The 27,343-nt window shown below is 34.4% G+C and overlaps 1 protein-coding gene across 1 annotated transcript in view; it reads right to left on the reverse strand.

Moving 5' to 3' along the window:
- The window catches only part of LOC127881997 (polyamine-transporting ATPase 13A3-like), a 563,467-nt gene that overhangs the window by 148,664 nt on the left and 387,460 nt on the right, over nt 1-27,343 (reverse strand). The window lies entirely within an intron of this gene.

Raw genomic sequence — 27,343 nt, forward strand, 5'->3', positions numbered from 1 at the left:
AATTAAGTATTTCAATGGTATGACTCATTTTCACGGAACGATTGATTTTTAATGAGATTTTTCATTCTTCATAAGTTGAATAGTTTTCGGATAAATAAATGGAAAATGTAATTTCGGATAACATTAATTATATGGAGTAATAGTAACGTCAAAATCCTTATTTTTACCAATGACATGTACATTTTTTGCTTACATAATACAATTTATTCTGTTTAAAAATTGATAATGTATTTGTACATCCATTTAATTTGATTGTTTTATCGATGCTCATTTATAACAAACAACTATAATAAATTTTACAAGCCAGTGCTCATTCTAATAGAACTATTTACATTGTCCTATTGTACTTGCCATTTTTGCTATGATGGCTGAGAGAGCTGAGTTAAAATAATTATTATTGTAAATAATCGGTAATTTTTTTTAAATTTTTAATTCAACTGCTAAGCAATTTACATAGTCATAGTACACAAGAGAAAGAGATTATGACACATGCAGGACTAAAACCTGTGATGACCATTATTCTAGCATGCCTACCGAGCGAGCTTAAATCCAGATGCTTGTAATTTTCCTTGGTGGGATGATAATCCTGTGTAACTAAGGTCTAATTATTTAAACTAGCCCTTACACTACACTGCTTTCTTCTTTTTTCAGGTTATCAACAGCCAGTCAGTTACAGATGCATTGCGACTGAGACGTTGTTATCTACGTCTCTGATTGCGAACACAGAATTAAACAACATTGGTCATAATGTAAGCATAATTAAGCTCCAATATTAGATATAAAAGTCAACACAACTATTTGCAGTTTGAGCAATGAGCACAGAATTGAGCATTGAGCACAAACCAGATAATAGATAAGTTTTGATCTGCTGATGCAAACAAACTGACCTGAGCTTATACAACTTTATTTTGTGCTTTAAGTTCTAATCTGTGCTCTCAGCTCAAACATGACACAAATAATCCTTTTTTTTCTGGAGCTGTTTATTACCTATTAACAAAGTTTTCCTAAAACTAGAAACAATTTTCCTAATATTTTTAGCAAAATGTACATCTTCATTTATGTTTATATATATATACACACACACATTATATTTGCAGCCTACATACAAGAAATCGACAGAGCAGGAAGAAGCCATGTTGATGCCCTGGCCATTCTCTTCTTTAACAAATCAGTCATTTCATCTGCACATATGACCAGAGAAATGAAGGACTATTGTGGAAACTCAACTATCTGCCGAAGAACTTTAGTTAACCAGTATTTTGGTTTTGAAACTAAGGAAGTCTAACAGTTTTCAATTTGTTGTGATTTGTGTAATAATGAACTGGAGATAGAATATGATTTTAGTAAACTGTCACCTAACTAAAAGCATACATATTATTATTACAAGATTCCTTGATTAATTGAATTTTCACATTATTTTAGGAAAGTCTATCCTCGATTATTTTAAATATCTTAAATATATTTGATTGGATTGATTTATTTATCATTTATGTTTGATGAAAATGTATATTCTATGTTGAATTTATGCATATGTTAGTGTGAGTGTGTGTGTATGTTTGTGTGTTTCTGAGGATAGTGCGTATGGGTGAAAATGTGTGAGAATGGTATGGGAGTTGCGTGATTTATGTTTATAAATTAACATTTGTTTGTAACGATATACCATGTAGTATAAGTAACCTAATAAAGTTCTGTTCTGTTCCTAATTGTGCTGCTATGCTTATTTTGGTTGAAAAATGATCAAATCTACCTTAAAAAGAACTTACTTATACATAATTGACTTTTGACATATTTAAAGAAAGTGTCAATAAACAAAGATTGGGTGGGGATACTAAAAAGAGGGTCAATCTGGCGACCAGAAACAATATTTTTTTGGCCTTATGGGAAACAGTTTAGTAATAAAAATTCATTGTCTATAACAATGTTTTTAAAATTCAAACATTCTATGTAATTTGAATAAAAAGTTCAGAACTATTAAGCATAATAATGTAACCCTATTTTTTAATGTCCAATTTCATAAAAACACTTAATTTGGTTCTGAGAAATGCATGTGTGCAGTTCTTCCGTGTTAATCTTCTTGACCGGATTTTAAGCTCGACTATTATATATGAAATATATATAGTGGAGCTATCCTACTCACCCCGGCGTCGGCGTTCCCGTTAGCGTGCAAATGTTAAAGTTTTGCGTACCACTCCAAATATTTTCAATGTCCATTGACATATTGCTTTCATATTTTGCATACTTCTTTACCAACATGACCCCAACTTATAAACAAGAGCAGACAACTCTATCAAGCATTTTATTATAATTATGACCCTTTCTCCATTAAGAATATGCATATTATTGATAAATCTATGTTAAAGTTTGCGTACCACCCCAAATATTTTCAATGTCCCTTGACATATTGCTTTCATATTGTGCATACTTCTTAACCAACATGACACCAACCTATAAACAAGAGCAGACAACTCTATCAAGCATTTTGTAATAATTATGGCCCTTTTTCCACTTAGAATATGCATATTATTGATAAATCTATGTTAAAGTTTGCGTACCACCTCAAATATTTTCAATGTTCCTTAACATATTGCTTTCATATTTTGCAAACTTCTTTAACAACATGACCCCAAACTATAAACAAGAGCAGACAACTGTATCAAGCATTTTGTAAGAATTATGGCCCTTTTTTTTATCTAAGCAACTGAGTATTTTGTTAAATTTTGTGTTTAGATCCACTTGACTTCTAAAGTATCAAAGCTATTGCTTTCAAATTTCAAATATTTTCTTACTATCATGAGGGTACTGTACCTGCCAAGTTCAATTTGACCTTGACCTTTGAATGACCTTGACTGTGAAGGTAAAGAGTAAGTTTTAGTTAAATTGCCATTACATCTTAATTTATTATCAGATTTTATTAATACTTTGACAAAACAACACTTACCTGAATACCACAATGGATTCCACCCAAACAATACCCCATGCCCCAACCCAGAATCCCTGCCCCCCCCCCCCCCCCTCCTATTTTTTTATTTTTGAAAGATCATCTAATAAATGACCACACCCCACATTATACCCCCCTCTCAATCCCCACCCAACCCAAAAAAGAATATTTTTTCTTTGAAACATGGTTAAAAAATATATAAATATATTTATTTACTTTATTTTTGAAGGACCGTCCAAACTTCCCACCCAAGCAATTGCAATCAAACCTTAAATAAAATCTTATTAGTTTGTTTTATGTCTTTACAAATGTCCAATAGATTGTGGAAAATATACCTGAACTATTACCTTGACCTTATTGAATAATTTGAATATTACCCCATGATGGCTTACGTTATACTGTCAAGCACTCGACTAGTCGAAGGTGCTGTCCTCTGACAGCTCTTGTTGGGACAGTGCTTAAACCTAAATGAAAGTTAATGTTGTCCCCAATAATTCTGAATTTCTTTCCACTGGCAATGGAATCAATTAATTAAGTATTAAAATATCCCGATATCTGATCATTTGTATACAACATGCCTGAATGGCTCAGAGTGACACCCAAAGGTTGAAGTCTGTCATACACCTACAATGATCAAACATTTTTGTCTATAAATCATTTGATTTTTTTTAATATTACCTTAAATAAATCAACTAAATGGGTTTGTAAAGCTAAACCAAACACTTTTAGGTAATACTTCATATATTTCCATTTACCTGAAAGGCATTCTGTTAAGTGAAATTATATAAGGATACATTATATACAAATGTATATAGTGAATAATTCATAATTTACAACACCTGTTTCAAGTCGGTGCGCTTATCTTACTACAGGAACAATTAGTTTAAAGGCTCATTGAAACATCACATTTCAGAAAATTGTAGAATGAATTAGCCAATGAAAAATCTTATACTTGGTTTTGCTTCATTTTAGAAAAATTCCATTGTTTTTTCTCTACAATTTGGTCAAAAGGTGATTGTCATTAAATGTAAGTAATATTAAAACAAGATTGAAGCAATAACTTTCAGCTTTAACTTATTCAGTGTGTTTGGTTTTTGAAGTTCTATAATACTTTAAGGATAAATAACAAATAAACATAACCGAAGTATAAACAAATAACAACAAACTAACAGTCACGAGGTACATTTTTTTTTATTTCTTATTTATGACATCTGCTGTCTAGCAGAGCAATTTATCTTTTATAAGGCTGACCTTAAAGGGGCCTTTTCACGTTTTGGTAAATTGAAAAAAAAAATCAAAAAATGTTTCATATTCGCAAATTTTCGTTTAAGCAATGATATTTGTGAGGAAATAGTAATACTGAACATTTACCATGCTCTAAAATATTCATTACATGCATCATTAGACAATTTGAAAACCTTGGAATTATAAAGTGTTGCAACGCGAAACGATTGAATAATTTGGAGAGTTCTGTTGTTGTCGTTTAATTATGTGAAACTACGAAGGTTGCTTATATAAAGTATAAAATACGAGTCACCTACATGTTTGGCAGGATGGCCGAGCGGTCTAATTGATTTTTTTCTCCAGGACTCCGGGGGTCACTGGTTCGAGCCCTGCTGCGGGCTACTTTTTTTCCTTTTTTAAATTTTATTCTTGATTTTTTACTGGAGCTTTTTATATCCAATGTTTACATTTATCCATATAAAGCATCTAATGACAAACTTCAAAACATGCCAAAATCTGGGAAAAGACCCCTTTAACAGTTTGTTCGTTTAAGCATCAAGGTATCACAAAGTTGTAGGTATCTGGACTTAATGTAAGGTGAACGTTTTAACATTTAACCCCTCAAACTATTATAAGCAGGTTTTAAAGATAAACAAATTAGAAAGTTCTGTTGTTGTCGTTATAGTTTGGGAAACTAAGAGGATTGCTTATTTCATTAAATCAAAGTACTGAAAGTACTGGTTTGACGATGCTTTTGAAGAGGATGGATATATAGAGGATATTTGTTGGATTCGGTGGAATATCGATTTTCCCAGAAAAAACTGCGAAATATATCGATATTTTCACTGTAATTTTTCACCGTTTAAAATAGTGAAATACCAGTTTATTTCACTGATATTTCTGTATAAATCACCGAAAAGCATAAAATAAATAAGCATCCATTTAAGTTAATCTACATCACCGCAATTGTGTAATATTTATTGCTTGTCATTTATCCGCAGGTCAATAGTTAATGGTTGTGGTGCAATCGTTTTCGTTCTTGGACACTGCACTCCCTTCAATAAAATGTATTTACCTAAATATCTCATATTTGAACTTACAATTCTTTTGGGAGTAATGGTCCAGACAACTGGATAAAACAGCAACAATATGCTAACCCATTATTTTTCGAGGAACATAATTGAGAATTCCTGTGCTAGCCCCCAATCACAGTATGTTGGGGTATAATAATAGTCAAATTTTGTTTTTCTTCTCAAAAGATTGTCGTAGATTTTAAGTAGAGGAATATATCATCCAAGACAACAACTTTTAGAAAGCCATTTTTTTCATTTATTTTTATTGATAAACAAGGTTTTGTAACAATCTATACTATACATAGATAGCTTTAACAGCACAATGTGGCTCACCTGAAACTGATTGTTTCCTAGTGGTGTTTACTAATTTTTCATGAAGATCTAGAAAAAAGGCATTGTAAGTATGAACAAACTATTTGCGTCAATCCGATCTAGTTGAGCCTTGTAACCGAGTTCCTACTTTTATTTATTTGAACATTCTGATCAACTGCCATGAAGATCAGGTAAAAATTTAAGTGTTAACATAGATTTTAATGATTTTAGTTATTGATCGAATGCTTGGAAGCACATGACCCACTTTGGAACGTGACCTGTTAATCACCGAGACTATACCTTGTGACCTAAATGTTGAATATGCTACTTTCAAGCTTGGCTTTGAAATCATTTAAAATAATGTTTTAACCAATTTACAAGTTGATCAGAGAGAGAATGTGACCACTAAAGTATTAACAGACCTGTTCTTATATTTGACCTAGTGCCCTAATTTTTGATAGAATATGAAACCCAAAATGATATAGAGGTGACTAGTTTCATAAGAATCTGGCAAAGAGGCGACACCCAAATTGAAACATTGTAAAATGATATCTTATGTGTTCACAATAAACTTTGGATAAAATACAACAGACAAAGAGTGATAACAAAAGCTCACCTTGTCACATCATAACAAGTGAGCAAAATAACATAACTATGACATCATATAAATGCTCAGTTACTTCCAATAATAATAAAATGTTACTTTTGAAACAAATGCAATACCTTCCCTTTCTTACTACAGGCTGTTCTAAAACAAGATAGCCCTGTATCGCTCACCCAAAACTCCTTCTATAGTGTCAAAAACATGTGTATGATTTGATTAAGTTGTAACCTAGCTTTAGCCTGCCAGGACCAACTTGCAAATTTAGCTTTTGATTTGATTAAGATGGACATTGTAAGCAATTTTCATGAAAATCAGGAAGATAATGTGACCTGTAGAAAGGTAAAGGAAGTTTTCTATATTTTGACCTTATGATCTAGTTTTTGACAAACTACCAACTTTCAAACTGAAACTTTATTTCATCGAGATAAAATTCTGTCCAATTTTCATGCAGATCTGGATAAAAATGTGACCTCTGGAGTGTTCACTAACCTTTTCTGTGATTTGGTTTGTTGACCTAGATTGGACCACATATGACCTTCTTTCAAACTTAACCTAGAATTGACCGAGATCAACATTTACCAACATAAGACAAACAAGGGCTGTTTGTAAAACATGCATGCCCCCCATATGGGCTGTCAGTTGTAGTGGTAGCCATTGTGTGAATACATTTTTGTCACTGTGACCTTGACCTTTGACCTAGTGACCTGAAAATCAATAGGGATCATCTGCCAGTCATGATCAATTTACCTATGAAGTTTCATGATCCTAGGCCTTACTATTCTTGAGTTATCATCAGGAAATCTTTTTACTGTTATGAGTCACTGTGACCTTGACCTTTGACCAAGTGACCTGAAAATCAATAAGGGTTATATACCAGTCATGATCAAAGAACCTATGAAGTTTAATGGTCCTAGGCGTAAGCATTTTTGAGTTATCATCCATTTACTATTTTACTGTTTTAAGTCACTTTGATCTTGACCTTTGACCTAGTGACCTAAACATCAATAGGGGTAATCTGCAAGTCATGATCAATGTACCTATGAAGTTTCATGATCCTAGACGTAAGCATTCTTGAGTTATCATCCGGAAATCATTAAACTGTTTTGACTCACTGTGACCTTGACCTTTTACCTAATGACCTGAGCATCAATAGGGGTCATTTGCGAGTCATGATCAATGTACCTATGAAGTTTCATGGTCCTATGCGTAAGTTTCTTGTGTTATCATCCGGAAACCATTTTACTGTGTCAAGTCACCGTGACCTTGACCTTTGACCTAGTGACCTGAAAGTCAATAGCGGTCATCTGCGAGTCATGATCAATGTACCTTAGAAGTTTCATGATCATAGGCGTAAGCATTCTTGAGTTATCATTTGGAAACCATTTTTCAAAGTTGAGTCACTGTGACCTTGACCTTTGACCTAGTGACCTGAAAATCATTAGGAGTCATCTGCGAGTCATGATCAACGTACCTATGAAGTTTCATGATCCTAGGCATAAACGTTGTTGAGTTATCATCTGGAAACCATTTTACTATTTACGGTTACCGTGACCTTGACCTTTGACCTAGTGACCTGAAATTCAATAGGGATCATCTGCGAGTCATGATCAATGTATCTATGAAGTTTCATGATCCTTGGCATAAGCGTTCTTGAGTTATCATCCGGAAACCATTTCACAATTTCGGGTCACCGTGACCTTGACCTTTGACCTAGTGACCTCCAAAAGGGGTCATCTGCGAGCCATGATCAATGTATCTATGAAGTTTCATGATCCTAGGCATAAGCGTTCTTAAGTTATCATCCGGAAACCATTTTACTATTTCGGGTCACCGTGACCTTGACCTCTGACGTAGTGACCTGAAAATCAATAGGGTTCATCTGCGAGTCATGATCAATGAACCTATGAAGTTTCATGATCCTAGGCATAAGCGTTCTTGAGTTATCATCCGGAAACCGTTTTACTATTTCGGGTCACCGTGACCTTGACCTGTGAGCTAGTGTCCTCAAAATCAATAGTGGTAATCTGCGAGTCATGATCAATGTACACATGAAGTTTCATGATCCTATGCATAAATGTTCTCGAGTTATCATCAGCAAACCATTTTACTATTTCGGGTCACCTTGACCTTGCTCTTTGACATAATGACCTCAAAATCAATATGGGTCATCTGCGAGTCATGATCAATGTACCTATGAAGTTTCATGATCCTAGGCATAAGCATTCTTGAGTTATCATCCGGAAACCATCTGGTGGACGGACATACGGACCGACATGTGCACAATTAATATACCCTTTCTTCTTCGAAGGGGGGCATAATAATACAGTAGCATGAACCAACAAGGGAGGCAACATGTTATGTCACAATTTGGCAGTGTATAAAAAGTGGTACTTAATTATCTCGCTAAACAGGGTCTAAATTACGTTTAAAAGCTATTTTCTGATTGGATGAAACAGTCCGAAATCATCCAATAAATAAAGTCGAGATATTAATCTTGCGGAACATGCAACGCCATGCCGCATGCAAGCTATCAATAAAGTAAATATCGTAAATCAAAAAGTTTGTTATGTTTTTTTAAGGTCATAGACAGTGTTCCTGGCTGAAAACAATGCAATATTACTTTTAAATCATTCATGTATTAGTTTTTTTGCAAAAAGAGGTAGAATATTGGTGTAAAACATAATTTCTTTTATTTAAACTTGTGTCTGCTACAAATTAACGAGTGGTTACAGAAATTACCGATTGTACAGATGTATCGACAGACATATGCAAAACGAAAGAATAGCTTGCATATTTCAAATTTATCAGCCTTGAAATAACCCATTAATCAAATGAGAATCGAAATTATTAAAATACAAACCAGTAATGTTCATTAACACCAAAATCTTTGGTCACAACCATCATATTTTGGGAAACCGTGACGTATTGTTTTTCAGAAACTGACGATCGGTAATTTCCATAACCATATGGAAAATTTCATCACAGACAAGTTTCGTTTCTAATGTTTTTCTCAAATATTCTACCACGAAATTATTGTATACCATTACACAAATGAATGACAAGTAATAATTCCTTGATTTTGGGGAGGGACACTGTCTATAAATGCTTATAAAAACGTATTAAGGCTAAACTTAAGTGCATAAAATATTGAAAAATAAATCATAATTCAAGTGTAGACAAGTGTTCGTTTTATCCGATATATTCATTCATCCACATTGCTCAGACACTCAATTATATTGGAAATTATTACGAATATCTGATAAAACTTGCATTATTTATTTTTATCTTTAAACTTCCATTTCATAAATGTTTTTTTTTGATAAACGTTGTTAATTATTTATTGTATATAGATTTCTCTATAGATTGAAAAACATTTAGGCAAATATTTCTCACGTAAGATAAAATGCAAATAATTAATAAAATATTCCCTTTTAATCAGTATATTGGTTTATCGGTTAATAACAATATCACTTTGAACATTGAATTATTTTAAAGTTATAACAATTATTAAATGTTCTCCGAACAAATGATTCATAACACATATAACAGATTGATAGGAAGATATGAACACATCAAGGTTGCAAGGTTTGCCCGCCTTGAATGGTCCTGTTAGTATGGAAGTACTTAACATATAAATTTATTAGCTTGTCGATGTTGTAAAGACATACATATTTTATGAATGTCTCAAAGTGTAGAATTATTTTGCATTTAGTAAAAGAAAGGAAACATATAACCCTTAAGTGGCTGACAAGAGCTTGTGGCTGAATACAACTAAAAGAGGCATTATGATTCTTGAAAATAAAAGTAAACATCAATATATATGAATTTTCTGATCACAAGTGTTATTTTTAGTGACTAGGGGAAATACACCGCTCTTAAGCAAACAGCTTTCAAGCAACTGCAGGCTGAACTGGATCTAAACTGGCCACAATCGCCTTAATGTCTCTGTTATTGGGATACAGTTCATTTAACTTTAAAGGGATCTTTTCACGTTTTGGTAAATTGACAAAAATTGAAAAAAGTTGTATCGGATTCGCAAATTTTCGTATAAGTTATGTACTTTTTAGGAAACAGTATTACTGAACATTTACCATGGTCTAATATAGCCATTATATGCATCTTTTAACGATTTAAAAATTATAAAGCGTTGCAACGCGAAACGATTGAATAATTTGGAGAGTTATGTTGTTGTTGTTTAATTGTGTGAAACTACGAAGATTGCTTATATAAGGTATCAAATACATAAACCATTTATACTTGGCAGAATAGTCGAGCAGGCTAATGCGTTTTTACTTCAGGACTAAGGGGGTCACTGGTTCGAGCCCTGCTGCGGACTACTTTTTTTTAAAGAATTTTATTCTGGATTTTTAACTGGAGCTTTTAAGATCCAATGTTTACATTTATCAATATAAAGCATTTAATGACTTATTTCAAAACATGTCAAAATCTGTGAAAAGGCCCCTTTAACATAATATCTACTCCTATAAATATGAGGTCGATATACATGGACTAAACGGTAAATTAAGTCTAATTATTTGGACTATAATAATATCAACTACTTACATAGAAAAAGAAAGAATTCATACAAACCAGTAATTTGAGTAAAGAGTTTGTAATCAATGTTGTATTTCAGGACAGCTTGGTGATATGCAAATCCCATATGACATGTTGATATCGGGTATCATAGCCATTCAATAAGTCGCAAAATGCTCGAACAAAATTTATAAAGCAAAATGTGACTTAAATTGATAACTAAAAATACCAGTATCATCTGTATGCCAGTTATGCCTTGTCAAGCTGTCGAGATCCAGAAAGTGCTTCATTCACATTGAATATATCCTTCGAATTCCATTTATTGTTGCATTACTAAATAGCGAAACAAGCCAATTTAAGATGTAAGAAAGTTTTGACACGAGTGTTATCAAGTCTCTAATGGGCGAAGCCATTGTTGTAGAAAGTGATCCATTCACATCGAATATATCCTTCGAATTCCATCCATTGTTGTCATTAGCGGAGATTTAGTGAATAAATAATTCATATTTCATTAATGACAGCTTCTAAATAGCGAAACAAGCCAAGTTATGCAGTAAGAAAGTTTTGACTCGAGACTCTCATGGGGGCGGCCATTGATGAATGTTGAAACACGAACGACACCTCTGCTAGGAGAATGTTATCAATGACGAGCAATCTCCTACGCAGTGGCGAATGCAAAAGGGAAGTAACTGAAAAATCGAGTTATCTCAATCGGACTGGCTCGGTCTTTAACATAGGTCGCCATTGTGAAGAATTTTTGATGGTTATCATACCTTGGACGATGCTGTTCCAGCAGTGTCAAAAAATACATCCGCTCATAGCATGAGCATGGTTGGTCGAGTGGTCTAGGCGGGAGACTTTTTACTCCAGGACATCAGGGGTCAGTGGTCCGAGTCCATTTGAGGCTTACTTTTTTTCCTTTTTTAATTGTATTCTTGTTGTTTTGTACTGGAGATTTTTCGGCCCAATGTTTAAATTAATCAATATAAAGCATTTAATGACAAGCTTCAATACATGTCAAAATCTGTGAAAAGGCCCCTTTAAAATTTCTATTGTTTGGAGATCCCTGACTGACTCATGAAATTGACAGGACCAATTGTTTTTGCTTCTATATAAGGCTAAAAATGATTTATTAGTTAAGAATTACAAACCCTGAGAATCCTGCTGGGAAATTCACTTTGACATCAAATTTAACACATTTTTACGTAAGGTATATTAATGAAATTTAAATGGTGTTCTAATTACATTTTGAACTACAATTATTCAAAAATTGAAACGAATTGGACAAGAAATAAGAATATTTTTTTGCAAGATTTGTAAACTTATTCCTGATTGTGTTAAGGGTAGAATTAAAACAAAAGGGCCATCATGGCCCTATATCGCTCACCTTAGTACGAGTAGCCAATATTTGCCAATGGCATAGTGACCTAGTTTTTGACCCCTTATGACCCGTCTTTGAACTTAACCTAAAATTCCTCCAAACAATCATCCTGACCAAGTTTCTCGATCTATGAGCAGAAAAAAAAACCCAAAGGGGAGTTAAAAGAAGAAGGACGGAAAACAGACATTCATCGATCCTATGAGCTCATCTGAGCTCAGGTGAGCTAAAACATCAAGGACCTTAAGAGCCTGGGTCAGCGCTATTAAATAGAGATTCCAAAAGATTTATTTAATTTCCAAACAAAACATGTGTCATGAACAGTAACATAAACATTCAAATGCCTAATTTCACAAACTTGAGGTTAAGAAAATAGTACACAATTTAATGTTTAATACTGTTTTTTTATCAAATTGCAAGAAACTATACATGTATATTGCTAATTTCTGGCTAAAAAAGATATTTTTTTAATACCTGGTATGTTTTTTACTGTATGTGTATTTAGATATTGTGAAATATTTAAAACATATAAAGATATTTTTAAAATACATACATTGAATATTTTATAAACAAACATTCATTCATAGCTGAGTTTGGCAACTCTTTAATGAAATTTTCTCTTGAGTTACTCATAAATGGATTAAATATAAATTGCACACTTTACAATATTCCATTCTATAAACAAGGTGTTAAGTCATATTTTGTGTTTTTGGACTTCAACAAAACATTTGAAGAAAAAAAGAAACACAGTTGAAACTAATATGTAATTTTGGGCATGTTTGTTCTTTAGCTAAAGTCATTGCGATTATCTTTTGAACTAACGAGTTGGTACGACAACTCCTGGTATCCTGTATTCATCAACATTCAAAACACAGTAGATATGACCAGTATTAGTCTCTGAACAGATTTTGAATTCCCTATCTTAGAGGTTGGTAGAGACACAGCCAAGAGAACATCAGCTAGCAGTGGCTGTTGCTCTAGTAGTTCATCAATAAGTTCATGCCATTTAAATTCAGCCAGGTCACAGAAATCCTTTTGGGCTAAAACACTGTCCTTGTTGTAGCATTCTTTTGCTGCATATTCAATTTCATTTAACAGTTCTACAACGATACTTCCTCTCAATGAAGAAGACAATATATGCCCTGCAACTTCTCTTGGAGAGCTGGAACCTGATTGAAGCAAAAAAAAAAACATTTAAAAAAAAACAAAACAGAAATAATAATATATGATAATATTGGTTGATAAATCTTTTTTTCCTTTAAAAGAAATGACAGTATAATGTTATTTTAGCAAACATTAATAATCATAGACTTCTTAAAAGGTGTTTTATACATTATTAGTAGTCATTTCAAAAAATTATTTGTTTAAATTGACTAAAAATCAGTCATATATTTTACAAAAACAAAATTTCTGATTGATAGCCGTTTTATATTTTTTATTTTATAAAATCACCCACCCCTTTACTACAGTTATCATCTCCCACTGTTTCTGTTGTGTACATATGTACAGCTTATGACATATGGTAATGATTGTTTTCTAAATTCAATTTAATAAGCATGGTTCATATGACATTGTATCATACCTGAATATAAAATTGAGTGCTCTGCCAGCAAAATAAGGAAAATATACTAATGTTATTACTGTTTAAGAATCATTATGTACCTGTTCTGTTTTGTCCACCAAACATGTTGTTCATGGCAATTGCACAGTTGTTCCAGAAACTGTTTTCTGTCTCGCCATCTTTTCGTAATTTCTGACTGTATTCTTTCAGATAAGATTTTTTTCGATGGACCATTTGTTGTGTCTGGTTTTTTCATCCTAGATCAGTGATAAAACATGAAAATTTGAGTGTTAAATGGCAAAGCTTGAAAAAGGATTGATGGGCTTGTGCCAAAATAGTTTATATGAATGAAGAGTGGTTTATTTGGTCTTTGAATTAAAATTTAGCCCATGTCCTAATGCAAAGAACTTAATATTAATGGCAAAAATATAATATACACACAACAAGACAGTGTTATATTAAGCAACCCTATGTTTAACAAATATTAAATCCATAGTATATATACCAAATGTTGGTACTTAATAAGTGATATATACCAAATGTTGGTACTTAATAAGTGATATATTGTGTTTTCAACACATTTTACAATTGGTTGTAGAGATTTCACAATTATAAAAATACATTTGAATTATTATAGAAAACAAAGAAGTACTAGAAATTGAAAAATAATCACAAGTTTAATCCTTTTATGTTCATGTTTAGGTGTTTTTCTTGTGGGAGTTGATATTGCCCTCTTGCTTCCTCGTTTATGAGGGGTTTTTGAGTTTTTTGGGCACAGGCATTGTATGTGTGATCTGGGCCAGACTTACACTCAATTACTTGGAACCAAGTATGATCCATCTAAAATATGATTAATGATTTGAATTATGAATTATGAATCACTTTGTCTTGAAAACCACGAACCATTTTAATGGAGTTTAGAAAAGATATTTAGAAGCATTTTGCTAATTTGGGAAAAGTAGGTCTGAAATTCTGACTGTGGTGAACCTGGAAAATGGCATGAATACATAAAAATGCATTACTACTGTTAATCAAAGATAACCACACCACAATGCTTTCATATTTGTCACACTACTCAAAAATACATCACAAATACAGTATGTTACAAATTTACTCAAACATCCGAAATTACACTATCTGTGTACTTGTCCGGAACATACTCAGGTTATGGAACATTAATTAACTCTAATATGCGGAAGAACTCGAAAAAAAGGAAGAACGTTTACAGAATGAAATATATGCATTTCGATTGAAAAATGAATGATACCCCGACGAGCCACATGTGTAAATATTTGGTTAACTCACCATTATCATCGCGTCGACCATGATGCCGCCAATGCCAGGCTTCTATTTGTTTACAGTGGAAGCTGGGGACCAGAATATATGCGTACAGAATATTTACAAATGTTACGCACAATTTGATTGGCTGACTAACTCGTGGCCACGAGTTAGCTATGTCGGGATCTCGAGATGACGAAAATGCTCTCCTCTTTTATTTAATGCAATCTGCCTTTTTTTCTGCACCGCTCTTTTTTTAATTGTACGCCGCTTTTATTTTGTTTTGCACTCCTCTTTTTTCTATCTCGTGGCCACGACATTGCTCACTCGTGGCCACAAGATACAAAAAAAGAGGAGAGCAATTTAAAACAAGAGAAGCACCGCTCTTTTTTTAATTGCACGCCGCTTTTATTTAGTTTTGCACTCCTCTTTTTCTAGAAAAAAGAGGAGAGCAATTTTAAAAAAGAGAAGTGAATGTCACCTCTATGCCACCGTAAAATCTACATGTAACGCTTACATATTTCAATACTTTCAAAGGCGAAATAACATTACCATCATTTAAGCAGATTGCGATCAAGACATGTCACAAGTTACTTTTTCAATCAAACGACACACATTTCAATTAATCTTTTGTATCGTTATTCTTTTTTATCGTATTGTGTATTTGTTTTGCATGCTCAGCTATATATACGGCTTTATATATGTTGTTTTCCAACATGCTATTAGTATAATGTCTTTTTACTTTTCATATGGTTTGTTCTATAATTTATTTTACAGTATTCAATAAACCGAATCACATTCCACTTTGTACATTTCTTCAAAAAGTGTCATTTGAGAAATTGTTTGTTGTCATTTTTTATCGAATGTGTTCGTATATGTTCGTATTCGTATATTGTTTAAATGAAATAACTGTATATTTTCTGATATAATAATGATTTGTATTCAAAAATACATTAAACAGTTTCGAGCTATTGCTATTGCTAAGTTTCTTCAGAAATAAGGTGATTTGTAAGAGAGTTAGTTAAGCGTTAAAGTAGAATAAACTTTACAAAGATATTTTTTGGCATGGGGTTGAACGTTTTTTTTTTTAGACACATCACATCCTTAGAATGTTCTGCCTAACCAAACATAGCTATTTTGCAACCTCTTATGAACAAGGTTCCTCCTTGCAATCTGATTGCAACGGAATATAATTTAAACAGATCCAATCCAGACGTAATGAATTGTCATTTGTTGGTGATAACAGTGTCAATAGTTTGCCATATTCACAGTAAGTATATGAAAAGACACATATAATTGTGTTAGTTTTCAAACCCATGCATGTGGTTCATAAGACATATTTCTGTTATGTTTCATCTTTGGAGAATGTTTTAAAATGTGCTTTCAAACCAATGTATTTGTATTACTCGCAATCGACCAATTAATATCGCAGAGACCATTTTGATACGTCTGCAAAATAAGCATTAACGCGCAAAAGCAGTAATTAACGGAGTATTGAAAGTAAGTTTCTTTGTTTAATATTTTTATAAGGTAATTATATCCGACTTATAAATATCAAGTACGGGGACATGTAAATCAAATAAAAAAACTTCACTTATGATATTGTATGCAGGTGAGTCTTCGCGCCAAACATAACATCCACGAAGATAAATATCTTTATTCAAACCAAACTAATGTCGATCTAATTTTTACCAGATAATTGAATCATGTTGATTTTCAATAATGTTTATTCCATCTTTTAAATATTCTTTAAAATATTAAGCTACCCCCAAACAACTACATCTACGTGCGTTCTTGTTCTGGAATTTCCTACAAAAAGTGTGAGAAATATATCCATGAAAGAAATGTTACTTGAAGGATTAGTTCAAGTTTCGAAAAAAAATCATATTTTAACAAAACATCAACAAATAAAGGATAGTCAATCTTTGATTGCGACTGACCATTCAAATTCCATGACAGGATCGCTAGTTCTCCCCCATAGTGTCAGTATTCTTTGGCCGGACGACCGTCAACGAAGAGGGTATCGTAGGCTATCCAGGATCGTTTGCCTTGCCCCCTCGCTTCTTTCATCGTCGGTACCAGTCGTTTACGCTTGGCTATCACTTCCGGTGGGAAGTGCTTGAATACGTTAAAGTGTGTACCGTTAGGTTGTTTTCACTGCCGCCGAACAGCCTCGCAGTCCTTGAAGAAGGCAAACTTTGCCACTATTAATATGGTCTTCCCTGGGTCCGGTATAATGACAGCGACCATGGTCGGGCGATTATGGTTGTACCAGCGAATAATCGTCGTGCGACGATAACCGGGTTTAATAGAGAGCGACGATCGTCAGTCGACCGCGAGTTTTTCGACATACTGTCGAGCGACCGCAGTCCACCCCTCACACCACGACTGCTCGTCGCTTGACGCTTTGTCGGCACCCAAAAACCCGTGCCGGGAGTCTCCCAGACAATCTGCGACGGTACCAAGATCGTCTGGGCACCTGTAAGACAATCCCAGACAGTCTGCGACGGTTTCAAAAGGTCTCACAGACCATCTGGGCACCTGCCGGAGACTCCAAGACAGTCTGCAACGGTGCCAAGACCATCTGGGCACCTGCAGAAGACACCCAGACAGTCTGCGACGGTGCCAGAGGACCGGCGAGGTACCTGCAAGAGACTCCCAGACGGTGCCAGACGATCTCCCATACCGTCGAGGCATCGACAAGAGACTACCAGACAGTCTGTGACGGTTGAAAGACCGTCTGGGCGCCGGCAGGAGACTCGCACATGGTGCCAGACAATAAACAGTCTCCCAAACCGGTGGGACACCTGAAGGGACTCCATGACAGTCTGCGACGTTGCAATCACCGTCTGAGAACCTGCAGGAGATTCCCAAACAGTCTTCGACGGAGTGAGAGACTGTCTGGCACTGTTACAGACTGTCATGGAGTCTCCTGCAGTTGTCCAGACGGTCCTGGCATGTCACAGAATGTATGGGAGTCTCTTGCATATGCCCCGCCGGTCTGGGAGACTGTCTGGCACCATCGCACACAGTCTGGGAATCTCTTGTATGTGTTCTTACGGTCTTGACATCGTTGCAGACTGTCTGGTAGTCTCCTGCAGGTGCCCCTCCGGTCTGAGAGATTGTCTGGTAACGTCGCAGACTGTCTCGGGTCTGCTGCAGGTGCCCCGCCGGTCTGAGAGACTTCCAGCAATATCAAAGACTGTCTGAAAGTCTCCTGCCGGTGCTGATACGGTAATGGCACCGTCACAGACCGTCTTTGAGTATCCTGCTGGTGCCCACACGGTCTTGGCACCGTCGCAGACTTTCTGGTAGTCTCCTGCTGATGATCCGCCGGTCTGGGAGACTGTATTGCACCTACGAAGACTGTCTGGGAGTCTCCTGCAGGTGTCAAGGCGGTCTTGGCACCGTATCAGACTGTCTGTTTGTCTCCTGCTTGTACTTAAACGCGACGAGTGGTCAGTCTAGTGCACTCCTCTTTATGTCCCGTAGCTTTTTTGTACATGTGTCTGCTGTCCTCAACGCCACCCCACACGCGTTTATGGCTGCCACAATCTCCAGCCACTTTTTCTGCTTGTTTTCCTCGGTAACCAATGGCCCGAGCTTTCCCTCCAGGAGGTTTGTATTCTCGATAACAAGCTCTAAAATGATATATATATATATATATCTTTTCTTTTTCGGACCACGAATGTCACTGACTCTCATCGTTGCTGTCTGTGTCTTCCATTTTTCGCGTGTATTTTCGCCGTCGGATGTTGATGACAAAAGTGGTAATGTTCCTAAAAATAGCGACTACCAAGACCGCAGTCGACTGACCACACCGTCGTACGACCACAGTCGCGGCAACTTGCTCCTTGACCGCGACGAGTGGTCAGTTGGCGGCCGACTAGCGTCGGTCGACCACACAGTCAACCGACTATAGTCAGGTTTTGAAGTTTTTCATTAAACCGGACCCTGGTGTTGGGTGGCCCGGAGAGCGCTTAACACTCTCAAACTGCATTGAGTCGGCAACCTCATTCGCGATCTTCATGGCCATTTGTAGATGCACACGGAGCTTATTTTCCGTCACGTCCCGGGTTTCACCGTCAATTCCGGTGCATCAGTAAAAAAAAGGTTATTTCACATTAATTGAGATTTTCGGTATGCAATATCGTCTTCGATGTTGTCGCGCTCCTTCTCCAGGTGCTTCATAAGACTCGTAACCTCGGCAACAGCGAAGCCCGCGCCCTGTGTAGCGTGCTCCAGTCGGTCGACACGCTGTTCAACGCCTTTAATGCGAGTCTCAAGTGCTAAACATGCATTTAATGTCTTTCTCGAAACTGGAGAAGCGTTCCTCAAGTTTTTCAATAGATGGCTTTTATCAACAGTACCTAGCCGACATTTAATGGCTTTTAAACAATTTATAATATCACTATTTGTAGGCTCACCTCCAGACTCAGCCATATTGTCCAACGGATTCACAGTCTCGTTCACAAAACACTACTGTTTTCATCCTCAGAATCGTAGAGCACAGCACTAGCTTTGTTGAAAATATCGATACGTGGAGTATCTGCTGACGGGCCTCTATGTTTTGTTTGTTTACAAGTGTGTCTGTTTATGTCACTATGACTACTTCATCTTTTTTTCGATTTCTTTTTCCCATTAGAATCACTTAAAAGTCATTTAAACAATTTCACGATACAAATGGTATTTAAGGTTCAATAGCATTACATATTATTCTCACAATGTTAGATTATACCTGTGTTAATTGTAATGTGCGTGTTCGTGTGCGACATTAAGCGTTTTTTCAGTGTCGACCAACACATTAATCAGTGCTGTTAATTCTAAATAAATAGCAATCAAAACAGAAAAGCAACGATTGCGTTGTCAAATTTTTTAAAAGTTCTGTAAAATATATGAAATTAATATTATTTATTAGTATAAAGTGTTTGTTACTACAAAAACGACAGACGTTATTTTGCCGAAATATTATTTATTTTATTTTCAAGACAATTATACAATTTTTGTTTGTATGTTCAACGCGTTTTTAATAAAATAATATATATTGCCATTTTCTTACGTCATGTTACAGCTTATAACATATCTTTTATTCTTACGAGTTTATTCTTATGACGGTAATTAATAAGCGGATATTTCAATAATATGTATATGCAATGTTAAGATGAAGTTTGAGAATTTAATAATATATTTTTGGGAGATATTTGCATAAACTAAGACCTGATTTAAGATTTATTTCAAGTAAGATCACAAATCCGTTTACACCCAGGATGGGGTTTAATTGGAATCAATAAAATGGAAAGTCAGACCTGATTTAAGATTAAATCCAAGTAAGAACACAAATACGTTTACACCCAGGGTGGGATAATTGGGATCAATAAATTGGAAAGTCAATCAGACAAAAGAATCAAAGGTCATATACTTAACAATGAGTCCAGAGTCAACATATAGATACGAGATTAAAAGTAACACAGATGGTCATCAAACAGCACAGATGAAAGGGTCACCTATTGTCTGGGATACACCAGTTATGGTACTGACGAATGTAACGGAATTACTCTATACCAATATAAATTGATTAGTTCCAATATAAATTGATTAGATTTTAGTATATTTGCAAAGCAAGTAAATACATGAATATATTGTTCCATCTAGAACATTCTGATAAGTCAACCAATCCGTAATAAGCCCGGACCTTGGTGACCAATGGAAATTACAAGTAGATTTAATGTAAATTAACCTGGGGATAAAATGCAGTGTTTAAGTTAGTAAAAAAACGGATATGCGGTTGGATTTGAAAAGAACTTGGAGAGTTGTCACGTCTTCTTGACGTGGCAGCCATGTTGGCTGCCGCACTGTATTTCGTGTACATTAGCAAGCGTTGTGTTAAAAGAAATATTCGACAGAAATAAATCTCGATGACATCAGAAATGAACTTTCATTTGGTGGTTACTGTGTGTTATCAACGAACAACGTGTAATTACGTGACACAGTACATTTTATGGTGCGCAGTGCCAGGATCAACCTGAAGTGCCACTTCTTTCACGGGCCAATGGAGAAAAAAAACGCAGATGGAAAAAACGGTCAGTGTTTTCATAAATTATGGCAAACAGGGGTTTATTTCAAATTTTATCAAGTAAGAAATAAAAAGTTAAAGGCGTCATGACAACGAAATTTTCAAGAATTGTTTTAAAGAATTTTACGTAGTTAGGTGTTAAAGAAATAATTAATCTAAACGGAGAAATTATGCAAGTATCAAAATCAATACAGTTTTTCATTGATCAGTATTTTTTCTAAAAATATCGGTATATTGCGAATAAAATAAATGAATAAGAAAGTATTTGAAATTTACATTATTTTATGAGTTATAGAAATACTGAAATTAGATGCGCACAAATAATTGAGGGTATTTAAAGAATTTTCTATATTTTTATCATTAGAATATATAATTATGTACGGACACATTTTGCATAATATAAATACATTTGTAATTGATGGTATTTTTTTTAAATTGTTGATATTTTTGCAAGTTGTCATGAAATTAGAACGTATGAGGAAATGAGAATATTTGAAGAATGTTTCATTAATTTGACATTATAGGAATACGGATATATGAGGCGTATACATTTTTATAATTAAGGATTTTTGAAGGCAGTTTAATATTTTGATATTATATTAAAGGAACTTAGAAGGTAGGAATAGAAATTAGAGAGTATCCGATTTTGACGTCATTTTATATAAGATATGAAATAGAAACCTGCACATAAATAGGAATTTAGAGACGTACACAAAAAATCAGTATACTTGACTAATTGTATATGGTTTTATGCATTAATATAATAAAGAAATAAGGCGGGTTTTGTTTATTAAAATGATAAAGAAAATGAAAGAGGATGAATAAATAAAAATTTAAAAATAGTTTTCCGAGTTGTAAAAGAAAGAAAATAGGAAATAAGAACAGTAATGTTAATTGATATGTATGTGTGTATATGTATATGTGTACTTCAATATTATTGTTTTATAGCATGTTACGTGGTGCAATATAAGTGTTTTCTTAATAACGTTACTTACTGTAGAATAATAATATAGCTGTTCGAAAAACCTGCCGACCAATTGAATCAATTCACCTATTTTCAAGAAGATGGGTTGTGTGGTGGCTGATGTACGAGATAATAGAACGTTTATCTTTCAGTAATATTATAATTAATTTCATGTTTTTTATGAAGTGTCGACCTTATTCTGCTATGAATTTTTTTAACCATTCTTTTACTGTCTTTTCAGATGATTCAGGTTAAAGGGCGAAAATAAGTGCATCTTTCGTTGCAGTATATGTAATGAGGAATTTTACATCAGGGGAGGATTGAGATATCATGCCCCATTCATGGACCACTAAAACAGTAAATAAAAAACACGAACATAACAAAACATGTACAGCTGATGTTTGTAGTGTTTTTGTTTTATTTATAAAGTCTACGTAGGCACGTCTGACATATAATTGCTATGAGTGCTACTTACACGTTTTATTCCGTATATGTCTTGATGCTGGTTTCTCACTTTGTTATGAAAATAAACCATTATTTGTGTTACGTCATTTCTTCGAATTGGGTCGGATTTAATTCGTTATGCATTTGACATATTAACATTACTTACGATTAGAAGGCAATGTTAGGAACAAACGAAATAATCTTTCTAAGTGAACCAATACTTTATTCCCTCAATACAACAGTCATAAATAATATGTATTCACATAGGTATAAAAGAGAAAAAACATACATGTATAAAAATTATATTGATCACTTCTACTGAAATCATATCGTGTATGGCATTTGCACAAATCTTTCTATCCACTACAAATTCACTTTTTGCGATTATAATATAGTGACCAACTCAGAATTGGTTTAAAAGAAGGTCGTACAAAATGTGCCACATCAAAGTCACATACATGTATCAGTATCGTTATGGTAAAACGCGTCAAATGTAATTGTATTAAATAAACAATTCATATTTAAGTATCATAAAAAAAAACATCAACCGATATGCATCTTCTAAGCAGATGTCAGGTATTCCAAATTGCTTCATGTATTCGGAATCGCAACAATGGCAGTATTTGGTTACATCAACCTTATACTAGTATCAAACCGGCTTTACCCTCTTCTGTTTTTCATTAAACTTTTATTGCACGTATATGTAATTGTTTGGCAAGGTACTTCGACGTAATCTTTTTTGTTTGATTGGTGGTTTTTCATGTACCTATCGCATTCTAGAGCGGTACACACTTCGTTACGCCGTCTTTTTTTATCTTGGCATCCTCATCATATATAACTGGCGTCTAGATATCTGGAAATAGTAAGCATAGTATTCCGTTGGATGCATATTCAAACATAAGTATGCCCATATGTGTTTAAAAAAACAGGTAAGAATCACACTGTGTTTATAATACCGTCGAATGTCTTATATTACACACACTAAATGTTAGCGTTAAGTACGCGATAAAAAATATAATAATACAAATTAATAATAAAACAATTAATAGAAAAAAGAAAACTCTTGATTTCTTCAAGTGAAAGTGTTTTCCAAGACATTCGCACCAATGCGGAATTCATTCACGAAAGTTATTTCGCATAAAACCTTGTAACATAGGAAAGAGCTTTTAATCATTTGGAAGTCAGGTCCCAAAATGTGATTAAAAGGCAGTTTAGTTTCAAAAATGGGGGTTAACCCGTTATAATTCGGCATTAAATGAATTAATAGACATAACAACGCGTCGAGATAATAAAATATTCGTGATTTATGTTATATTTTACTGTACACATGCACAAATACTGTTTATTATGAGAGAAAATGATATTCGGACATCCAACATCTCGAAGGTCAAGAAATTCAACAACAAATTTGTCGACGGTTTTGCTTCAATAACTTTTTTATTCCGACGTCTACGGTTTTGAAACAAAAAACCGAGGGAAGCACAAACACCGTAGAGCCGAAAGGGCTTATTCATTAAAAAAAATATAAATATAAACTGGCTTACCGGGTGAAAATATCCGTTACTCCTTCACGAAAAACACTTAAAAGACGCCATCTTTGAAGTTTTGCAACAACTTTCTCACTTAAACGCGGTAAGCTCCCGTATACGCGTGGCAGGGCTCGAAATTAACACGCGCACACTTGCAAAATGCGAGTGAAAAATACCGATTGCGAGTTTAGTTTTAAGCCACTAGTATTTGTTTGCGAGTAAAGAAATAGTGAGAAAAAAAGTAATATTGCTTAATGCGCTCGACGTCGCGAAGGCCAACCGTAGGTCAATTTATAGAACGTCCAAATACCCGTATGCGGAAGTGCGCACCTTGTATGTAGACGGGTTTACTTACAGTACAGATACGCGGATTGTATTGGTACGAAGATAGTGAAGCAGTCGACTAATTCACACGTGTTCATTGAACTTGAACAGACAAGGCGTCGAAGCGAAAAGTAACTAGTTTCTTTTTGCCCACAGACGGAAATAACAATACGAAAGATAAAGCAAGTTAGCCGTTCAGTCAGAAAAAAAAACCGGAAATTAAATTATGTTTCCAGCTAAATTTGCGATAATGTTTTTGATTTTGCGAGTTGGTATTAAAGCTGCTCGCAATGTTTTGCAAGTAGAAAAAAAGTTAAATTCGAGCCCTGCTAGGTAAATAAAGTAGCACATACCTGTCACAAATTTACTGATAGCACGTAAGTAAAATATCGAGCTGTTATGTAATGTTTAAAGGAGTGTTTCGATAGTAATTGGTGTAATAAAGGTTGTATTTACTAAGACTTTCTATTAAGTTGTCATGACGGTACTTAAGAGGAACTTAAGGGGATATTTATAAATGTTTGCCATGATTTTGAACAACTGATACTTGTATCACCACAACGCAGATAAAAATATCGAGATTTGGAGGCAACGCAGAAGAAGAGCAAGACAACGCCTTTCACAACGAATTGAAGAACAAACAACGTGATTAGCATGGGACATCACTGGGTTTACTCTCAAAGTGAACACTTGGTTCTATCGCTAAAAGAAGACCCAACGCCAGAAGTTTTCGAAGGACAACAAGTGACGCAACACTGGACACAATACTTGTGACGTTAAACACTATAGAGTAGATGCAGCCGCTCAACTGTTTGACATGCGTATATAACGTATTCGGAATGGTACTTCCGAGGCTTAAGACATCAAGGGGAACACTGCTATTGTTAATACCTTGAGAGCATTATGGTCAATAGAAGATCTTAATGTCCCGAGAGAAAAGAAGACGCTGGAACCAACAACGAAAACAACAATGATGAATACAACAGAAACGACAATCGACGACGCAAGTGAAACACCGGAAAACAGAGTTGAATCAACAAACGCATTCCAATCGCCACGGACGAATCTACAATCGGCTTATCTTCAGGACGGCGGCAGTGACTTTAAATAAACACCGTATTCGCCGCGAGCGACGACTTCAATACTACGTGGACGCCACCAGATGTACTGAAGGCCGATGATCCACAGATGATGTGCTCCACTACATCCCGATTGATATTGACATTGTATAACAATAACTAATGTATCTATTTCAGCAGAGGCGCTTGTAAAGACAATTTTTATTGTTATCCGTATACTTTCCATCATAGATGTGTTTAAATAATTATGTTGTTAAGTACTTCGTAATTCAATAATTAAATTTTAAGGATTTTTTTGTATCATAAAACGGTTTATTCATATTTTTTATATCTTTAGCATATTGATTATTCTTATGATAGAAATTTAAGTACGGATAGACTTAATAATAAGGAAATATTTTAATAATATGTTTGAGTAATTGATTAGTAACTATTGTAATTACTTATATGTAAGGAAATGTTAAAAGATTATTTACATCAATATTTCTATCTAATACATAAGCAGAAGTTTAAAGTTAAAGAGGTCAAATTATTTGAGAGTTCATCTCGTGCATGTAAAGACTAGTTAAAATATTGGAAGGTTTGTCAATAAGCAAGTAAACATGATTTAGTGTGGGTAAAATAAATTGAAAAGTTTAATACCATATGTTAAGATTAGGAAATTGATGGATTATATAACTGACAGACATTTGATTAACGGAACAGGTCAACCTATTGACATTTAGGATTGTTATTACCTCATTTATCGTTGTAACGGTACACATGAAAGGGGTCAACAGAAAATCATAATTGTAGAGGCCATATAAAATAATTCACAGGCATTCACAGGCAAACACAACATAAAGTTTTATGTCACACCGAGTAATGAGGTTTTAGAATATTCTATAAGCAAGTAAGAACTCGAACAGTTCGGGCTATCAATTCCCAAGGTGCAATGTAACCAATCCGTAATAAGCCCGGACCTTGGTGACCAATGGAAATTACAAGTACATTTTATGTAAATTATTCTGGGGATAAAATGCAGTGTTTTAGTTAGAAGAAAGAGTCTGCGGGTAGATCTGAAAAGAACTTTGAGATATGTCACGTCTTCTTGACGTGGTGGCCATGTTTGCCGCCGCGCCGTAAAATTGTATTTCACGAACATTAGAAAGTGTTGTGTTAGAGAATATTCAACAGAAATAAATCTCGACGAAAACAGAAATGAACTTTGGTTGTTACTCTGTGTTCTCCGCGAACAATTCGTAATTACGTTACACTTACTTTGAAAAATATATTGCCATTCTTTTACTTTGGAAATCGTATAGCAAAATTTTAAAAATTTGAGAAGATTCTTTCTTTAATAATTGGTAATTGAAGCTCCTTCTGTGTTTCCTATATAAAAATCATGTTCATGTAAGCGTTATTTGTGATTAATTTCATGCATCTAACATGCTTTATAAATTTGACAGAAAAAATAGTTAAACTTGTGGGTATGTTGAATCATTAAATTATTTATTTTGCAACTCTAAATAATTGAAATTTGTTTCTTAAAAATATATGTTTTTATTTAATGTATAAATGTAAACACATCCTTCGTTATTCAAATACATTGTCTGTTTACGCCGATTTTGTTAACATGTACAGTGTATTATGAAATGATTGTGAAACGAATGTGATTTTTTTGGTTGTTTCCACTGTGTTTTTTTAAATATATAGTTTAGTATAAATACACAATTCAATAAGTATATAGACACACAACACTCTCACGCAATAATTGCTCATTATCTTTATTACTATATTTTCACGCATGTATGAATGTTTTATATTGATCATGATTATCTGTAAAATGCTTAAATGAATAAAATATTGGTTCTGTTGTTCTAGTTCTGTATATATGTGTTTGTAAGAATATTTCAATTTGCCCTTTTTGTGATAAATGCGACAACAATTGTTGCATTATTCACAAACTTGGTTAATTACCGTCCACATGTCATTTTGTTATTACCACCGCTCGCAGTATAATCACGTCGCTTAGCAATACATTAGATAG

The sequence above is a fragment of the Dreissena polymorpha genome, chromosome 5 (assembly GCF_020536995.1).
Source record: "Dreissena polymorpha isolate Duluth1 chromosome 5, UMN_Dpol_1.0, whole genome shotgun sequence".
Taxonomy (NCBI): Eukaryota; Metazoa; Mollusca; class Bivalvia; order Myida; family Dreissenidae; genus Dreissena; species Dreissena polymorpha.